The sequence below is a fragment of the Eucyclogobius newberryi genome, unplaced genomic scaffold, assembly GCF_026437365.1.
Source record: "Eucyclogobius newberryi isolate DKJ021-1_F unplaced genomic scaffold, fEucNew1.0.hap1 SCAF_4, whole genome shotgun sequence".
NCBI lineage: Eukaryota > Metazoa > Chordata > Actinopteri > Gobiiformes > Gobiidae > Eucyclogobius > Eucyclogobius newberryi.
The window spans coordinates 32,042,859-32,064,002 of NW_027316056.1; the positions used below are offsets into that span (position 1 = coordinate 32,042,859).

Genomic DNA, 21,144 nt, shown 5'->3' on the forward strand with positions numbered 1-21,144 from the left:
GTTATAATGCAAACCGGAAGATGGACCAAAAATGTTACAATGTTTCTTAAGGATTTCAGCATAACCCCGAGCACAGCCTCAGCACAGCCTCAGCACAGCCTCAGCACAGCCTCAGCACAGCCTCAGCACAGCTCCTCACTGCTACACTCTGCTCCTCTCTGCTTCACTCGGCTCCTCTCTGCTTCACTCGGCTCCTCTCTGCTTCACTCGGCTCCTCTCTGCTACACTCGGCTCCTCTGCTCCTCTGTGCAGTTCCTACAGGAGGTATTTGCTGTTGTACGGCAGATTTGTGAGAATTATTTTTGTATCTGCTTTGTGTACATCCCGAAAGATTAGTCAGGTAGACGAAACCGGAACAATTCTGTAATTGATTCTTTAATGGAGCCAGGTGATTGAATGGGCGGCCGGCTGCCTTGACAACAGTGGTCTGCTCTCAGCACAGCCATTCAAATGGATATCTTCAGACTGTCTGTGCATAACCCCGAGCACAGCCTCAGCACAGCCCGAGCACAGCCCGAGCACAGCCCGAGCACAGCCCGAGCACAGCCCGAGCACAGCCTCAGCACAGCCTCAGCACAGCCCGAGCACAGCCTCAGCACAGCCCGAGCACAGCCTCAGTCTCAGCACAGTCAGGGCAGAGGGAGAATCGATGGCTCTATTTCCAGACAGAGCTGGTGATGTCTCGGAGGAGGAAAGTGAGAGCTCAGTCCCCGAGCACTGAACACACACAACCTTTATCTCCACTTACTTCACTTTGAACAACTTAACATACATCACTGCACTTCACGGACAAGAGCCATTAAAAGTAACATCAAGATTCTGTCTCCGCCTTCACAAAACTGTCAGTCAAAACTGTGTTAGAGTAGTTGCTATGCAACAATATTGCAACATTTGTAGACTTCTGTCAAGACTCCTGAGAGAAGACTTAACAAAATCATTTTGTTCTGTGCTGCCACAGGGACAAGAGGAGCTCCACCTCCACCACCTAAAAGAGTTATAAGCAGACACTAGAGAGGAGCCTGGAGTCAGTACAGTTACACTGTCAGTGTATTACACACACACTCACACACTCACACACTCGCACACTCGCACACTCCAGCACAAAGCACTTGGACACACAATCTGGTTTGACTTTTATTTGTTCCATTAGAAAAGCTTTAGAAAAGCTCCAGTTGAGGCAGGCAGTAATCACAGTGAACCACAGACAGTCTGAAGATATCCATTTGAATGGCTGTGCTGAGAGCAGACCACTGTTGTCAAGGCAGCCGGCCGCCCATTCAATCACCTGGCTCCATTAAAGAATCAATTACAGAATTGTTCCAGTTTCGTCTACCTGACTAATCTTTCGGGATGTACACAAAGCAGATACAAAAATAATTCTCACAAATCTGCCGTACAACAGCAAATACCTCCTGTAGGAACTGCACAGAGGAGCAGAGGAGCAGAGTGTAGCAGAAAGGAGCAGAGTGTAGCAGAGAGGAGCAGAGTGAAGCAGAGAGGAGCAGAGTGTAGCAGTGAGGAGCAGAGAGGAGCAGAGTGTAGCAGTGAGGAGCAGAGAGGAGCAGAGAGGAGCAGAGTGTAGCAGAGAGGAGCAGAGTGTAGCAGAGAGGAGCAGAGAGGAGCAGAGTGTAGCAGAGAGGAACAGAGGAGCAGAGTGGAACAGAGAGGAACAGAGAGGAGCAGAGTGGAGCAGAGAGGAGCAGAGAGGAGCAGAGTGTAGCAGAGAGGAGCAGAGTGTAGCAGAGTGTAGCAGAGAGGAGCAGAGTGTAGCAGAGAGGAGCAGAGAGGAGCAGAGTGAAGCAGAGAGGAGCAGAGTGTAGCAGAGAGGAGCAGAGTGTAGCAGAGTGTAGCAGAGAGGAGCAGAGAGGAGCAGAGAGGAGCAGAGTGAAGCAGAGTGTAGCAGAGAGGAGCAAAGAGGAGCAAAGAGGAGCAGAGAGGAGCAGAGAGGAGCAGAGTGTAGCAGAGAGGAGCAGAGTGGAGCAGAGTGGAACAGAGTGGAGCAGAGAGGAGCAGAGAGGAGCAGAGTGGAGCACGTGTTACCTTGGGTCGCGGCGTGCAGCCCGTAGCCAGTCTCTGCAGCTGCTCAGAGGTGTGACTGCAGGAGAGCAGGTCTGAGCAGCAGGCTGAGCGGCCCAGTCTCTTCATCAGAGAGGAGATGAAGCTGCAGCCACATCCGCACATGGACTTGCTCATGTGGAACAGCGCAAGGTTAAGGCAAGTGAAGAAGAAAGAGCCGGATTCTTCCTACGGCACTTGAAATCTCTCAGCGGCGCTCTAAAGGTGTCAAGTGCTCCACATGATCCACAGGTAGTCGTCGCCACTCGCCCGCAGAAGAGACGCCGGCGTTCACCTCAGTCCACGCGGGGGGCACTCGGGTGAGACGTTTCATTTCCTGGTGATCGCATCAGAGTCCCGTCCTTCCGCTGTACTCCCGCCCAGATGCCTGGAGCCGCTCTTTTTACGAAGCACCGCCTTGTGATGTTGCTCCGACTGCCACTACTCCCTCCCGTCTCTCGCCTCGTCTCCCCCTCGTCTCTCCCTGCTCCCTCCGGTGCTGTGAGGATGCTTCTGCCACCGCTGTGAGGAGAGGGAGAAACGCCAAGTTGCCCTGATAATAAAGTCCGAGCAGCGTATGACATTGGAGCTGGCCGTCCAGTTAATTGAGGAAGCCGGGGATAGAATATTGTAAGGAAATCCAGTCATCATGCAGCGGAGGGACTGGTGAGGACGCAGGGGGAGGGGGAGTGTTTAGGAGACAGTAAGTGAGCAGACACCATCATTGGAGAAATAATCCATGTGCGGTGAAGATGTGGCTGAAGACGGCTCTGATAATCAGCAGGATAAAAAGCACAGTCTAAAAGAAGAATCTCCGGTGTCTCTGACTGAAGATTAAAATTAACCACTTCAAAGTGGAACTTTGCTCTCAGAAAAGATGTGTCAAAAAACATCATTCAAGATTGAAGATTATTGTGTGTTTTGCGCCGACAAATATTATATTGTATTTTAATTAAAAAGAAGTGCAACAAGATTAACTTTGCACAGAAAATTCTGTGCTCTTTGTGAGTTCCCAAAACGACCAGAATCCATCTTGACCGCTCCTGACCGTGTGGGCTCAACACAGTCAAACATGTCTTATGGTTTGGGCCAAAGGTGAAGCACCAGACAAATAACCACAAACATGCCAACGCAGAAGGACGTAAAGTGGCAAATATGAGCTGAAACAGACTGTATAAGTATTGAAAAACGTAGAGATGGATTAAACAAAGGTTTGTTGCTACAGTGTTGTAAAGCTTCGTCCAATCAGCTTGTAGTATTTGTTTGAACGTTCAGAGAAAACCCAGATAAGATTGTGAACAAAGAGTCCGGCTTCTACCAGGTCAAATAGGGCTGTGCTGAAACAAGTTAAATGGATTAATTACAACTAATCAATTGTAGAAATAGTTTTCACCTAATCAAGTAATCAAATGATCGTTAACTGGTCAATACACAGACTCCAAAACATGCCATGAGCTCAGAGAAGGTTTTATACCCCACACAGAGCAAGGATCACATACTAAAGACATGGGAAACATGTAAACGTTGTGTTTGGATGAAAATACACTTTAAACTATAAATAATCTCCAGGACATCCTCAGTTCAGCTCTATCCTGATAAAATGAGTTAAAATCTCATTAACTGGCCTTTCGCATCCTAAATAACTAATCAATTAATTGAAATGATAATTGCCAGACTAATTGAATTGACCTAAACAATCGTTAGTAGCCCAAGAGTCAAATCAGAACTCTGCCGTGTAAAACAGTAAACCGTATTTTCCGGAGTATAAGTTGCACCAGCAAAATAATGCATAATAGAGAAGAAAAAATATATATAAGTGGCATTTTTGGGGAAATTTTATTTGATAAAATCCAAGATGAAGAACAGCATTTCATCTTGAAATGCAATTTAAAATAATAACAGATAAGAGAACATGGTGAATAGGTGTACGTATGCTAACGCTAACACCTTCAGCTACATGACGCACAGACAGAACTGTGGTAAGTGTCTGGTATGTTAACGTAACATATTAACAGTTATTCAGATAACTATAGCATAAAGAACATGCTAACAAGTTTACCAAAGCATCAGTTTTACCCCAAATCACTAAATCCATTGAATTCTTCTTCCTCTGTGTCACTTCTAAACAACTCCACAAACTCCAGAGGAAGAGGAAGTGCAGATTCTTCTTCTGCGTCGCTTAGAGTCTAGAGCGTCCTCTTGTGGTGGCCAGTGTGAAAATAATGAATAATATCACATATAAGTCGCACCCCGGCCAAACTATGAAAAAAGATGCGACTTATAATCCGGAAAATATGGTATTTAGGCATTACCTTTATACACAACACATAAGAAGCTGCTCTTGTACGTTCTGTGCTTGGACCGAACAACTGCTTTGAGCAAGAAATGTGTTCATCAGTGGTCAGCGTTAACGATGTGGGTAGTCGTTAGCGACGGCTGCAGTCATCAAAAACCAAAACGTGCAGAAATGAGTCCAGATTTATCCAGAAACATTTCAGAGCGATACAGAGTGACTTAATATGCATTCAATCGAGTAAAACGACTTGATTTCAGACAGATAACTGGATTCTTGTCATATCTGGACTTGTGTGGCACGACTCCGGAGAGAAGACGGCACAATTACACCTCCCGAAGAGCTGACGTTTAACCCGGCGAGTCTGGCGGCACAGAGAAGCCGTGAGAAGCTCCGGCATTCATAATTACCAAAGATGATGAAGGGGAGCGGCCTTGAGAGCGCTGCATAGAAAAAGAAAATGAGCTGATAATGGCAACGCACGAAAGACGAGGAAAAACAGGGCACGGAGCGCGAAAGGAACGGCGCTATTAATAGCCCGCATATTAAATCAGACAATAAAAGTGGGAAATGTCAACGTTGTCATTAGTGTTAGTTTAAAAGACTGACAAATTGCCTGAACACTGCTTGAGGTCGCTTTTGAAGTGACGAGAAAAGATACAGCAAAGTTTTCAAAAATGCTAAATTACAGAAAACAAAATGTAAAAAAATATATAGTATTGCAGTAGTCACTAGTACAGCTGCAATATCTCACCTGAATCCTTTTGCCTGCTGCCTAAATATATAGATATAAATCATTCCTTAAAGAAAATCTGGTCAACTAAAGTGTTACGATTATTGCAAGAAAAAACATTACGATTTAACGATGATTTAACGATTACTCACGATTATTGAGACTGTGACACAACAACAGTAAAATCTTTCATTTTCCTTCATTCTCGAGGTCTGACACAAACTATTCCTCAAGTTTGTGAGCGACTTAACTAAATAGAACTCTCTGAAAAACAAAGGCAAGTTAAATGTAACAAAAAGTTCTTAACATTTACCGTATTTTCCGGACTATAAGTCGCACTGGACTATAAGTCACACCAGCCAAAAAATGCATAATAGAGAAGAAAAAACATATATAAGTTGCACTGGAGTATGAAATGCAGTTGCAAGTGTGAAAATAACAAATAATATCACATATAAGTTCCTCCGGAGTATAAGTATATAAGTATAAATATAAGTATAAGTCGCACCCCGGCCAAAACTATGAAAAAAGGTGCAACTTATAGTCCGGAAAATACGGTATGTCTATTTTTCGGGCTCAATATTGGGGGGGAAATGCTTACCCTGGCTTCTAAAAGTGTCTAAAGGTTATTATTTTTTGGTTCTTACGATTATATTGTGACCTGAATAATCCCTAGTACCCAATAATAGTGAAAAAAAAAGGTTAAACTTTGATACAGGGACATATGTTCAACGTTTATTCTTTAATAGCACTTTGGCCTGTCTCCTCGCTCTTGACAGGAAACACTACTAAAGGTGACACCTCGCAACAAACATGGCGTGGCACGTGGAGAGAAAGGTAAAAAAAGAACACAGAATATCTACTCTGGAGCGCGTGAAAGGCACAACAGAAGTAGAGCGAGGTGTATTTAAAGTCCGTCCGCCCTTTCGCGAGCGGCAGTGACGGATGCGAGCGTCGACGAGCGGAGCAGAAATAGTCTTTTGTCCTTTTTGCCGGTCGGAGAGTGCGAGGCGGCGCCGGGTGAAACCATGGATGCCCCGTTGTTCATTATTTATGAATATTGCTTTTCGCCGTGTCAGCTCAATGCGCCCGTATCGATCTTTAAAGCTGCAGCAGGGCGCGGGCCGGTGAGGAAGCGGTAAACGATAAAGAGGCACGTCACGTTTCAACTTATTTTATAGGTTAATCTCAGCGGTGTGTGTCTGATGTTCTGTATTCGACAACGTGGGCTAATACGGAACGCTATCGTCTTACCGGGATCGCAGAGTTTGTTTGTGTTTTAAAGCGGGCCGAGGACGGAGGACGCAGAACAGAGGACATAAAGGGCGTGGCAACCTCTGAAAAGGACAAAATGTGATGAAATGAAAAGGCTGAAAAGTATGCAATGTATTTAATTAAAGTACCATATTTTCCGGACTATATGTCGCACGTTTTTTCATAGTTTAGGCCGGGGTGCGACTTATACTTATATCTATACTTATATACTTTTCCTCCGGAGCGACTTATATGTGACATTGTTATTTTCACACTTGCAACCTTATTTCATACTCCAGTGCAACTTATATATGTTTTTTTCTTCTCTATTATGCATTTTTTGGCTGGTGTGACTTATAGTCCGGAAAATACGGTATTCAAAGAGTTCACAATAAAAAACATGAACAGAATCCCACTTTACGTCAAATTATAATACGTAATTAATAAAAAAAAATGATCAATATCCCAGTTTATTGCCAAAAACACTTTCAAAAATGAAATTCAACAAATACAACTTCTCTTAATTATTGTCAAATTCACCCGAGATTATTATAGACCATACATTACAGCAATACATAAAACAAACCAATTTTAAAACCTGTATGCAGCAATAATCAAGAGTCCTTGTTTAAGCCATCATCATCTTCCTACACTCACAAACTCCCGGTTATTCCATACACTCCACACCAGCCTCTGCTAAACATGTGGACACTGTTATTTAGAACCAGCCTGAATCCAGAGCTGGAGCCCATTTCCTCTGAGTAGAGCGCACTCTGGTGGACAAAGGCGGGAGGCTCATGCTCGACTGCTGAAGGTTAAAAAGACATCGCTGTTCAAGCGGCTGCGCCAGAGTTTTGTCCATGCATTTGGCCAAATCTGTTTTGCTCCACAGAACAGATAATATATTGTAAAAGCGCTGTGTGCTGCTGGCTGCATCAGATTATAAAGTGATTCATCATCCGAGAACCAGGAAGTGCGCAGTTGGCGTGCTAGTTGTTGTTAGCATGACAGGAAACTAAAGCAGCACAATTTAATTCACTTTTTAATAAATGTATGTTTTACTTACTTTTAAATAACTTCTAATATTTTGGAGGCCATTTCAGATACATGTACCGTATTTTCTGGACTATAAGTCGCACCTTTTTTCATAGTTTTGGACGGAGTGCGACTTACACTTTCATTTTTATACTTGTACTCCGGAGCGACTTATGTGATATTGTTTGTTATTTTCACAATTGCAACTGCATTTCATACTCCAGTGAAACTTATATATGTTTTTTTCTTCTCCATTATGCATTTTTTGGGCTGGTGCGACTTATACTCCGGTGCGACTTATAGTCCTGAAATACGGTAACATGAAGTAAAGCAAATATAACGTCAACATAATTCAAGGTAAAATATCGAAATAAAAAACTAATGTAATCAATTTTAAAATCAAATCATTTTTAAATAAAATTATGAAATGCTCATAACACTAAACATTTAAATATATATATAAGAGTCATAATAATCTGGAGTTCCATTAGAGGCAGTGCACAGTGCACAATGGCTCAAGCAATCAAAATGGACCGTCATATTAACTTTCCGGTCGTTTTGTGCCTGGGCAGCACTTTCCGCCGTCCCCTATGACACGTATATACCTGCGTTGTGTATTTGTATTCAGCCCAGAGCTGTCTGAAGTATTTACAAAGGATGTGTGGGTGAGAGGTGCGGGGATGATTACGGAGCGATGCAGAAGACCGCAAAACGTTAGGCCTTTTTTTGTCCTTAGCCGACACTTCTGCGTTTCATTTTGGCTAAATTAAAGCGCCGCGCTACGTCGACTCAGCGGTTTTAGTTGGTTTACGTCTTTTCAAACTCTAAAATGATGGTGAAAGAACTACAACATAGATTGACTGAGATCTGTAGCAAGACATTCAGATTTTTGCTTAGTGGCCACAGAGCTAGTTTGTGAACACGAATATGTTCAAGATTTTACTAAAGATTTTGCCTTTTTTCCCCAGTTTGACCATTTTGACCATGTTTATAACTGCACTTCCTGGTCAGACATAAGCAGCAGGTGTGATGTAGGTCAATCCGTAAGCCGTCACCTAGCAACCATACTGGAAAAAAGCATCAAAATACATACAATTATACAGCAGTTGTGATTTGACAAATGTAAAACTATGATAAATATTTAACACACTGAATACCCTGGCAAAAGAGGAATATATATATATATTTTAATGAGACCCTGTCACGTGAACTTTACCTTACGTAGTCCATTGACGAATAGATTTGTCAGTTACATATACCACTGAGACGTCATTGTTTCGCCATCTCATACATAACACCACCTGGCCAAGTTACAGGTCAGATCTGTGGAGAGGCAAACTCGCTCAAAGTGCCTTTTTAATTGATAACCTATAGAGCCTGAAAATCCCTGTATTTGATATTTGGATATGACTTTGCCACATCATATTAACATTCAGGAGACGCACGTAAACAAAAACTGGTTGTACTTAAGAGAAAATGACCACCCAAAATGTAGTCGACTGAATTATTCACACTCCATATCAAATAGCCCACATCCGGTTCAGGCGACACGAGCAACAGTTTCAGGGAAACGCACTGTGACATTTGAGTGCCAGGCCACGCGTTTAAAATGCTGCAGAGAGCCAAGCAAGACGCGGCGCTGCGCTATCACTTTACCTTTAATTTAGCAGCATGTGCCCGGAATGAATAATACAGGATCTGTCGTGTGCACTGGGAGACCAACGTAAGGAGGCTGTGCTCTCAGTGCTGCAGAGAATAAGAGAGCTCATTCTCATAACCCTGTAGACCCTGAAAAGTGTACTTAAGTACAGTACTTTTACTTTAGTGCTACATTGCTTTCCACCACTGCAAAAAAGTGATTTGCTAATTACGGCCATTCACATTTCAATTTCCTAGTGATTAATCTTGCAGCTCTAATTGTGAGAACAACAATGACACAAATAACATTTTTACAAAACAATGACAAATAGTTTTTCTACAAAGGATCCCTTGAACACTTGAGCTCATTGACCTCCTGTTTATTCATAACAGCCTGAACGACTTCCAGTGCGTCTCGTGCAAGTGTGAAAGGGCTGCATCCTGCCCCGAACCGACAATGAGAGGGGCGGGGCACACATCCTCTACACAGGCAGTGAGCCGGCCCACCATGAGCGCTGCTCAAGCATGAGATTAACAACGCTATAGATACAGTCAGATGTACTGGGGGGGCGTGGTCTGGAGGGGAAACTGTTGATTCATTGGGAAACATCTTTTTCCATCTACAGTGGCTTGAAAAAGTATTTATACCTTTATACCACTAGGACTTTTCCACATTTTGCCCCGTTATGAGTTATCACCAAATTATTTATTGTAAAATAAGTTGTATTCACAATTTTTGTGAAAGAGCAACACAAAGCGGCACACAATTGTGATGTGGGAGGAAAATGATACATGATTTATTTAAATTTATGTTTTGTGTGTATAATCTAATCTCAGTATGAATGCAGCTGTTCTGTGAAGGCCACAGAAGTTTGTAAGAGAAGGTTTGGGCGCAAACGGCATCATAAAGTCCAAGGAGCACAACAGACAGGAGTTTAAGTTTAAGACAGGGTTAGGTTGTAACAAGATTCCCAAGCTTTGAACATTTCATGGAGCAGTGTTCAATCCATTATCCCGAAATGAAAAGAGTGTAGCACAACTACAAACCTAGAAAACATGGTCATTCACCAAAACATCTGAACAAGGAGAGCTCTGACCAGAGATGCAGCCAAGAGGCTCATGGTCACTCTGGAGGAGCAGCAGAGATCCACAGCTCAGGTGGACAGGGACTCCATCTACAGAGATTTACCATTTCACTATTTCACTTCACAAATCTGGCCTTTATGGAAGAGTGACAAGAAGAAGCAATTGTTGAACGGCCATGAGAAGTCCTGTTTGTAGTTTACACGGTGCTGCTGCATCATGTTGTGGAGCTGCTTTTCTTCAGCAGGAACAGGGAAGATGCAGAGTCGATGGGAAGATGGATGGAGCCAGATACAGGGCGAACTTGGAAGAAAACCTGTTTCGGTCTGCTTGTGCAAAAGAGTTTGGACTGGGACTGGGGTTCACCTTCAGCAGGACAACGAGCCTAAACATGAAGCCAGAGCTACAATGGAACGGTTTAAAACAAAACACATTCATGTGTCAAAGTCCAGTCCTAAATCTAATCGAGAATCTGTGTCAAGATGTAAAAACTGCTGTTCACAAACGCTCTCCATCAAATCTGACTGAGCTCGAGCTGTTTTGCAAAGAAGAATGTGAAAATGTCAGTCTGTAGGTGAGCAAAGCTGTGGAGACAAACCACAAAAGACTTGTAGCTGTAAATGCTGAGAAAGGCAGTTCCATAAAGTATTTCCACAGGGTGCTTGAATACTTTGGCACGCTGCACTTTTCACTTTTGTATTTTATTTTTAAAATGGGTACCGTAAATCATGCATCATTTCTTCCACTTCACAATGGTGTGCCGCTCCTTCACAAAAAATGCCAACACATGCCACCGTGTTAAGCCGCTTCCTGATGAATGATGTGTATTTCAAGCACAATTAATCGAGTCGAGTCACGATTGAGTCTTATTCAGGTTGTTGACACGACTTTAACCCTCAAAAAAACAAACTTACTGTTCTATAGAAGCTAAAATGCAGCAGCAACACTAGCATCACAGTAGCATTTAGCCCACAGCTACCGTTAGCATTCTCGAAGCGATTGGTAGAGCAGCTCTTCTACATTAAAATGAATGGATTGCGTTGGTGGGCGTTCCCTCAAATGCCGACTGTATCCGTGGAACTTTAGCCGTGTTGTGTTAACTTCATTATCCTGCATTTGGGGTCTTGGAAATCCTTAGTTCTGAGACTTTTTCGTAACCGCGGTGACGTCACGTTGAACACATAATTTGGCTGTTCCTTTATTTCGCAAGCTCTTAATGATGCTGTGCGATCAGCGGTCTACAAAACACAAGCCCACACGGACGGACGGCACGGCGTAAAGCGCGCAATCACCACGGTTACAAGACCCCAGAGATAAACACTCAATAAACTCCGACTGGGTTTCCTACAGAATGAAAAACACCGGTCAATGGTGGAATGCGCTCATTTGGTAGATCAACAGGTCCGTCGGAAGCATGTTGCTAGGAGACGACCGGGTTCGAGCGAGTAACCCATCGGCTTGTGACAACACTCTCCTCCCGTGTAAAAAAGATTTGCCGACATCGGAGTGTCACGCGCGGTGTCGACAGAAATACTGCGCTCTTTGGATGTTTGCCCCTCTCACGCCCTTTTATCCACCTCTGTCCTTTTTACAGCTGATTTGACGACAAACGGCTGTAAAAGGGAGATTAGAAAAGGGGAAAAGCGGAAAAACTATGGCCATTTTGGAGGACTGTCCAGCAAGAATCATACAATGCACCAATCAGACTTTGCACTGACCAAATTATGACCTTGTGTCTGGTAAATTAACGTATTTTCCGGTGTGCGTATGCTAACGCTAACACCTTCAGCTACATGACGCACGAACAGAACTGTGGTAAGTGTCTGGTATGTTAACGTAACATATTAACAGTTATTCAGATAACTATAGCATAAAGAACATGCTAACACGTTTACCAAAGCATCAGTTTTACCCCAAATCACTAAATCCACTGAATTCTTCTTCCTCTGTGTCACTTCTAAACAACTCTACAAACTCCAGAGGAAGATGAAGTGCTGATTCTTCTTCTGCGTTTCTGCGCTTGGAGCCTAGAGCGCCCTCTAGAGGACCAAAACTATGAAAAAAGTGTGATTTATATTCCGGAAAATAAGGTAACTCGGATTGCTACCAACTTCGTGCAATGTTAATCAAGCTATTGTAAGGAAACAATAATTCCTGTCATTATAGTTATATTTATTTATTATTTAAGTTGGAAATGGGAGGGGGCTTAAAAACTACCGTAGTTCAATCAGTGCAGTAGAGTGTTGTAGTAAACAGCCTTTATAGCAGTACTGGCTGTTAAAAAAGCAGTAAACTCTTCATGTTGGTCTCTGTGGTAAACTCCACACTGCAGCAACAGCAATGCATTTTACACTCAGGACAGGACTGTGCAATTAATCTAATTTGTGATAAATCAATCAGAACTAATCAGTCATTGAAATAATCTGCAACAAATTTAGTAATGGAATAGAAATCTCATTAAGCTGCCTTTCACGTTCTCAACAGCCAATCGATTCATCAAAATAATAGTAACTGAGAGCTTGATCGATTAGCTAATTAATCGTTAGTTGCTGCCCTGATCTAATTTAAATTGAAGGCGCAATCATTTCAATGATGAGTTTTTAATTGAGGGGTCAACAACTAATGCTCAAGAGTTCAGATCTGTGTATTTTTGTGTTAAAAGAGTGTAATGTAAATATAAGAGTTGATGGAATTGAAAGCCAAAATAACAAATACAGAACACAACAAAACCACAACAAAACTGTAAAATAACTGTAAAAAAAAAATATATTTTGAAATTAAAAAATACAAAAAATAAAAAGACAAATAAATAAAACATTAAAACTTTAAGAATAAATAAAAATCTAAATGGGAAAAAAAATATGAATAAAATGAAAATAGTAATAATAATAAAATAAATTTAAAAAATACAAACTATAGTAAAATATAAATTAGAACAATTAAAAATGAATAATAATAATAATTGAAAGTGATTATCTTTTGATGCCATAATTCCCAGCCCTACCCAGGACCCAATATTTAGATCAAATCAGAAGCAATAAACAACCAAATCTCTGATAATCAAGCCAATAAAAGTACAATAGTAATTCGCACAGTTTATCTTCAGATTTAAACTCCCCCGGGCCCTTTACTCACAGTTCTCCCTGTGCGTGTCCCTGCTCAGGCCGCAACTGCAGTCCTCCTTTCACCGCTCCCCCGGCTGCTCCTCCTGTGGACAAACAGACGGGCCGGTCAGTGAAACATCGCCACCGGTCGGTCAGTCAGTCGGTTTGCCGTACGCGGGCCTCGTCTGGAATGCGCACGAGGACCGGGCTTTGGGAGAGGAATGCTGGGATTTCATCATCTACGCTCCCAAATCTCAAGGCAGAGTGAAGAGGGAGGAGGGAAAAGTCCAAAAGTAAGAATGGCTCCACACCTGCATCAGCGTGTAACAGTGAGTCACGCCAGCGCAGATGTGTCAGCGCTCCCCGTTCCCCCGGCGATGGGAAGAGTGCACGACTCACCTTAACCTGCGCCATCTTCACAAGTGTCACTCCTGGCGTGAGGGAAAACTAAAATGTATGTGTAGGCTACAGAATATCACGCTATTTTGCTTCAGAAGATGTTTTTCATGTGCTTTAAACTCTTAAAGTCATAGTGTACATGTTTCTTTTTAATAAGAATGCTTGTTCTGTGGCTGAGGTTTGATTTGATATATTCACTTTCTTTTATGCAATATGATAATGGAATACCTGCCCACACAGCCTGCCACTACTCGTAACATTTTAATGAGATATTAAAACGAAAACAAAATTCTTTTGTTTGACAGCGCAGTAAAGGGTTGTCGTTTATAGGAAGACTAAAGTTTAATTGACGAACTAATGTGGCCCGCTATGGTTTTACATTTATGAAAACTTTTATTAGATGGTTGTTAACATTTTAGCTCATCTCTGTGCCAACAAAAGCGGCCTTCTGACGAGGCTTTGGTGTTACTCGTGACTCACAAGAAGTCAAAAACGGCACTGGTTTCTCATATTTTGTGTTGAAAATGTTTGGTGACGGAATATAACGCATTAGAATGGAAAGGTACCAGCGTTGAAACCGTTCTGTTTACTAAGACCTGAAGAGTCCATAGGTGGGCATCGGCAGAAGGCAAGTATCAATACTGGGAATACAGGCCAAATACAGTTCCGGTCGAGCTATCCCAGCATGCATCACCAAACTCCACCTTGGCAGGGCAGCGGCGGGTAATTCGCACTGAAATTAATGGCCTCGCCCGCAAAAGCCTCACATTAATCAAGCTACAAATGTACTTCTTCAGTGATCTGGGTTTTCATTTGAGGAATGATTTAACAGCGTTTATTAAGATTGTGTATTGTCAATTCTATTAATTATTCATCCGTTAATTAAGAGCGAGAAATGCTTTTCAGAAATACAGTTTGACGTCAAAAGTGAAGTTAAACCAATGATTTTGGTGTGTTTATTACATTGACACGAGTGAAATAGCCTTAGAGTACAAGGTCAGATAATTTTCATTGTAAATATCAACACACATTACAGGGTACAGATTAAGGATTTTCTCTTGTATAGCGGTGCTGCTACACAATCCGCATTTTTTTTCAAATTGGTATAGCAATTTGATAATTGCATAGCAAAACACAAAAGTAACTAACAATCAATATTTTCCATTGATGTAACAAGATTATTTATTTCAAATGTATTTGTAAATATTCAATTTTTTTTTAAACTTAATGAACTTTTGAACACTTAATTTTTTCTAAATAAAATAGAAAACTTGCAAATAAAATTATTTGTTGAACAAATGAATTAACGCCAAGTCAGATGGTCTTATTTACAACTTTCTTCCATATCATCATCATCAGAAGACTGTTTGCATGAGTCTCATTTACATATTGTCTTTACACTCACAAGTTACATATCACCACCAGAGTCGTCATGACGATGAGCTGTTTATATCAGAATGACTTCTCTTACACACACAACACGTTTTGGTTTTGTCCTGGACATGAGTGAGTTTGACCCTTTGAATTCCACATCCTCTGGGTTCTCGGGGTGAAAACGGGAGCGCGCGCGGAGGCGACGAGGGGTTTTACGAGCGCCGCGTCTCACTGATCTCACGACAATAACTACATGTTACACAATAACTATATGTTACACATAGTTATGTGTGAGAACGGGAACATACATAACTATGTGTAATACATAACTATGTGTAACACATAACTATGTGAGATCAGCGAGACGCAGCGCTCGTAAAGCGCCTCATCGCGCGCTCCCGGTGGCTCCTCCCACCCTCCCGGTGGCTCCTCCCACTCCTCCCCGGTGGCTCCTCCCACTCCTCCCCGGTGGCTCCTCCCACTCCTCCCCGGTGGCTCCTCCCACTCTCCCGGTGGCTCCTCCAGCTCAGCAGTTTTCGTACGCGCGATCTGTGACAGCAGCTGGACCCGTCAAGTGTGTCATGCTGTTATTGACGATCGATTGACGAGTGATCAGTGCTTTTTAGGCGCTTTGGTTACACAATTGAACACATTTTTGTATCGCAAAACCTTCGATACAAAAGCACTTTTTTCTGACGAATGCATCGCATGAGAGAAATTGCGTCGCATTTTGCGATGCGATACCGCTTATTCTGAACCCTGCATTATATGAAAAGGGTTTTTATAATAAAGTGTCTTTCTCGCAAACATCTCCAGAGACACTTGTTGATGATATAACAAGGTGCAAAGTGAATCAGATGTCCAGAAATTGCGATATATTCTCTTTAAAAAACACACTTGTGACAGGTAAGGGTCGCTAGTGTTTAATCTGATTAGTTTCAAAGATATATTGTTATTTACGGCTTTATTTAAAGATAAACTCCAAAAATGACGTCAACAAATTAAAATCACGAGTGTGCAGGAGCGCTATTGCCATTAGCCTGTGCGTTCCCGATGACGAGGCAGTTATACTCAAAAACAAAAGGAAAAAGTGGGCGGGCGCTTCGCTTTGTGGGGAGAGGGAATCGCAGCTCGATCACAAACACAACCCAGGACCGTTTCCTCGTTGCGCCACTTAATTAGTCCGCACGAGGAGCAGGCCCGTCCCGAGAGTTCCTGTGATGCTCCTAATGCGCTCCATATGTCAACTGTTGAACTGCCCGACGCTGCGCCGACCGTTCAGCGGCGATTAAGCCTGCTCCAGCACCTCGAAGGACAATTTTCCACCGTCACGGCTAAAACGCAGATAGGTGTTTTAATATGGGGCGGGGGGCGGGGGGGAAGAAAAACAGCTCCCCAGAGTTCCACGCCGGTGCAAAGACGCTGCTGGCTGAAGGGAACGGGATCTGGAGGTTGACGTAAACACGACTGGACGTGGACTTTGGAGTGGTGGGAAATGAGCAAATGCCTGGACGGCCAGTTCCAGCTGCGTGACATCTGATAACCGTGAGACAGAATGAGCTGTACATGGCACATTAGCGTCAATCCAAAAGTATTTATAGTGAATAAGCAAGATGCAAGTGTACACTGAAGACACAGGAATACTATGTGGGGGCATGTAACGTGTGGTTCTACTCGACTGGACAAAGATCTAGAATGAAGATGTTTTGTTTGTCATCCGAGAACAGGGGTGACCATAATGACAACCATTGGCCCCCTCATTTTTTTTGTTCAAATTTTTGCATTTTTTCTATATTATTATTCAGTAGTAGCAATTAAACAACTGATCAACAAGTAGACAATAAAAAATAAAAAATAATCGTCATATGGATCGTCTATAACAAAGACAGTGGCATTATGCAATCAAAATGTCAAAAAAGGAATACAAATTGCACAATTGTCATCAATAATTCACTTTATTTTGTAAATATTTTCCATATAGAAGCGTTCACTTGCCATATTTTAACCTTTATTTGGTTGAAAATGTATTTTAAAAAGTCTCAATGTACAATTAAAAAATAATGATTGACTAGTTGACTCCTAAAATAATGGTTTGTTGCAGATGAAATATTCAGATAATATTTTAACAGGAATGTGGTAAAATATGACTGTAAATGTCTTGGATACTATTAAACCATAAAAATGCAGAAATATCACCATTACACTCTTGTTTAAGAGATTATACTGGAAGCTTCTATTTCTTTTTGAGCTAATGTTTAATAGTTTTAACTATAGACAATGTGATATTCCAATTTTGCACATCTAAGAAATTAATTTTGATAATATCCATTTTGAATATACTTCCCACCTCCATCTGAGAGGCTACGCCAGTTCTGAGACTTCTGACATTGGCACTTATTTAATGTATTTAGTATTCAGTAACCTTGTCATTTTATATAGTTAAAGGCGCAATGGACGATTTTGCGGTGATTTGAGAACTCAGGTGGAAGTGCACATGCCACTCCCCCGTGTGGACCGATCCAACACACACGTGCGTTTGTTTATTAGCGCGATGGATCGCATCGCATCTCTCGTCTCCCGTAGATTTCCCGAACTGTCTATCTCTGTCTTCATTTTGTCCCGTACACTGAGGGAACTATATTATGATAGATCAATGCGCTTAGGTGGTAGGTGTGTTTTATGATTGATACATGGCAGGACTAATCGGCAGTCCACGCCACAAGGAAATAAGACTCAGAGTCTCTTTAAGTGGAGTAGAGTAGAGTACATTCCAATACTATAATATAAATAAACATAAAAGGGGTTTAAGTTTCTGTGTAAACCAACTCCTCCGCTTGATATTCAAACCAGTCAGAATATCAGAAGTCTCAGAACTGACAAAGCCTCCCAGATAAGACACAAAACATCTTCATCTTTAAATTTACCCTTCGTTATTATGGTGATATTTTGATTAAACAAATTGTGAAACTGAATAGCAGCGCACGTTTGTCACATTACGCAGTTATTTCATGTCAAAATCCTAAATCCTTATCGTTCTGTGTTACAATTTTGGGGGAGATATTAGGGCGAGTTGCAGTCCGAATTTGTAATATTTGGGTCAAGTCTCCGAAGAGCGTTGACCTTCGCTCACATAGACACACTTTACATGTGGGATAAGCAGCGTGTTGTGGTCAAGTTATTTTGGTTCGCGATACTATGATACGGTGAATCCTCGACTTAATCAAGTAACAACAGACGGGACGAACACGGCCAATTATGCTGGAGAAAGGATTTGACAAGGACACGGTCTGGGCCAGACGGGGTGCACCTGTTTGTGTCAAGTGAACAAGTACTTTGCTGGGATTACACATGAGAGCACAGGACTACAAATAACACACCTCAAAAATACAAAAGGATTATTCTAAAACCACATCAGCTGCAGTTAGCTATGAAAAGGAAGAATATGTACATCCCGACACGCACGGAAAAAGAAGAGAACACGGTCATTCAAAAAGAGACATAAGAGGCAATCAAATCAGGCATCCGGCATTAAAGGGGGGATATGATGCTTTATTTATTTTGTTTTCGGCCTTTAAACTTGCTCTCGAGTACCTTTAATTTGACATCATGTTTTAGAAGTAAAAAAGAAAATATATCAAAGAAAATTACACTGACATATCTGCCCATTTCCAACACGCCAACCTGTGCAATTTCCCCTCACAGCCAGTAGATGGTGCCACCACTCAACGGCGTAGGATAACATTTCTCCACATGCGCAACCTCGTGGTAAATACGGGTCTCGGCACGCAGTTGCCCCGATAGTGATAAGCCGACAGAAAAGCATGGAGCGAGTAAAAACACTTGAAAACAGCTCAGAGCTACGCCAGTGATACGCCAGCGCTAAGTCGAGCAACATCAGAGCTACGCCAGAGCTACGCCAGAGCTACGCCAGAGCTACAACAGAGCTACGTCAGAGCTACATCAAGCTATGTCAGAGCAATGCCAGAGCTACGTCGAGCTACGTCAGAGCTACATCTGACCTACGTCTGAGCTACGTCAGTTGGCGAAGAAACGTCAGCAATCGCAGAGATTCTGAATGGATTGTTTTATGACTGTCGGAGGGAAGAGGATTTTCTAACCAGGATTCCTAAAATTAGGGCGAATGAAGCTAAATGTTACTCCAGGAGTGTTTTTGATGAGGGAACAATGTTAGAACGTGGTTAAGCAAGATTGTCTTCCAACTTGGACAGGAAGACAGAGATTTAGGGCTGGACGTCATGACAATAATAATGACACCGTGACTGCATTTCTCAACCAGCGAGTAGACTTTTTCATAGAATTTTCCAAAGCAGCAGATGGATTTAGTTAACGAGAAGGTAATATAAGATACTAAATCTGAAAGGAAATAAATGAAAACTCAAATTATAATCTTCATGAAAGCAGTTGACCGTAATATTAAAAATAACACAGGTTTTACATTTAGAATATTGTGGTTTCAATTGCACATAATCTGCAGCTGTATTCTTTTCATCTGAATAGACTCAAACGACTAGAAAACTCCATTTGTTTATAATCGTAAACAAATCGTCCATCAGCTTTCCCTAATATTTACATAAAAGACAAGCTGAGCCAATGACTGCGCAGGTTGAACATTCCATGGGAGGTTTTAAAAGGAACAGTGTGGTCTTGTTACACATGCGGGCGACCTTTGTGTCTCCTGTCATGTTCTCACACTGAGCTAGAGTGTCCTTCAGATGAATAATACAACAAGACGTGTCTAGTCACAAGGAATCTGCCCTTAAGATGTTGGTCACTCTGTTTGCCAACTGCTAGTGTAAGCTTCATGGGCTTACACTAGCGGGTGTTAATTTGAAATCACACTTTTCAAACGGTCACAATTAGTATTATAATGTCCAGACCATTTCCTAAATAGAGGTCACACCATTTTATACAGCTTTCAGAACGTCCAGCCGGTGTTCAAGCAGTCGTGGACTTAATATTTCTCATAAATCCACCTTGAAAAGAAGCCCACAAAGCATAGGGAGAGTCGGGAAAAACAACAGTGGATGGTTTTAAACAGCTGTTGACGTGTGATCGGTTTGAACGCGCTGTTGACATGTGATCGGTTTGAACGCGCTGTTGACATGTGATCGATTTGAACACGCTGTTGACATGTGATCATTTTAACCAGCTGTTGACATGTGGTCAGTTTGAACGCACTGTTGACATGTGATCGGTTTGAACACGCTGTTGACATGTGATCATTTTAACCAGCTCTTGACATGTGATCGGTTTGAACGCGCTGTTGACATGTGATCGGTTTGAACGCGCTGTTGACATGTGATCATTTTAACCAGCTCTTGACATGTGATCATTTTAACCAGCTCTTGACATGTGATCGGTTTGAACACGCTCTTGACATGTGATCGGTTTGAACACGCTCTTGACATGTGATCGGTTTGAACACGCTCTTGACATGTGATCGGTTTGAACACGCTCTTGACATGTGATCGGTTTGAACACGCTCTTGACATGTGATCGGTTTGAACACGCTGTTGACATGTGATCGGTTTGAACACGCTGTTGACATGTGATCGGTTTGAACGCGCTCTTGACATGTGATCGGGTTGAATGCGCTGTTGACATGTGATCGGTTTGAACGCGCTGTTGACATGTGATCGGTTTGAACGCACTGTTGACATGTGATCGGTTTGAACGCGCTGTTGACATGTGATCGGTTTGAACGCGCTGTTGACATGTGATCGGTTTGAACGCGCTGTTGACATGTGATCGGTTTGAACGCGCTGTTGACATGTGATCGGTTTGAACGCGCTGTTGACATGTGATCGGTTTGAACGCGCTGTTGACATGTGATCGATTTTAACGCACTGTTGACATGTGATCGGTTTGAACACGCTGTTGACATGTGATCGGTTTGAACACGCTGTTGACATGTGATCGGTTTGAACACGCTGTTGACATGTGATCATTTTAACCAGCTGTTGACATGTGGTCAGTTTGAACACACCGTTAACATGTGATCGGTTTGAAGCAGTTGTTGACATGTGACCACTATTAAATAAACAGTTGCGGTTTAAAGTTTGAGCTGTTAAAGGAGCGATAGTTCTCAGGCAAAGATCTGAATTAACCAGTCTGTGATGATAATTACCGTAAAGAGAGTTTCATGACGCCACAAA

The 21,144-nt window shown here is 42.2% G+C and overlaps 1 protein-coding gene across 2 annotated transcripts in view; it reads right to left on the bottom strand.

Annotated features, from left to right (window-relative positions):
* Window positions 1-21,144, bottom strand: part of fbxw7 (F-box and WD repeat domain containing 7) — a 127,195-nt gene that overhangs the window by 90,707 nt on the left and 15,344 nt on the right. For both annotated transcript variants that reach the window (XM_072463983.1, XM_072463984.1), the window contains exon 2: window positions 13,227-13,299. The gene's annotated coding sequence lies outside the window, so the exon portion shown is untranslated. The remainder of the gene's footprint in view (window positions 1-13,226; window positions 13,300-21,144) is intronic.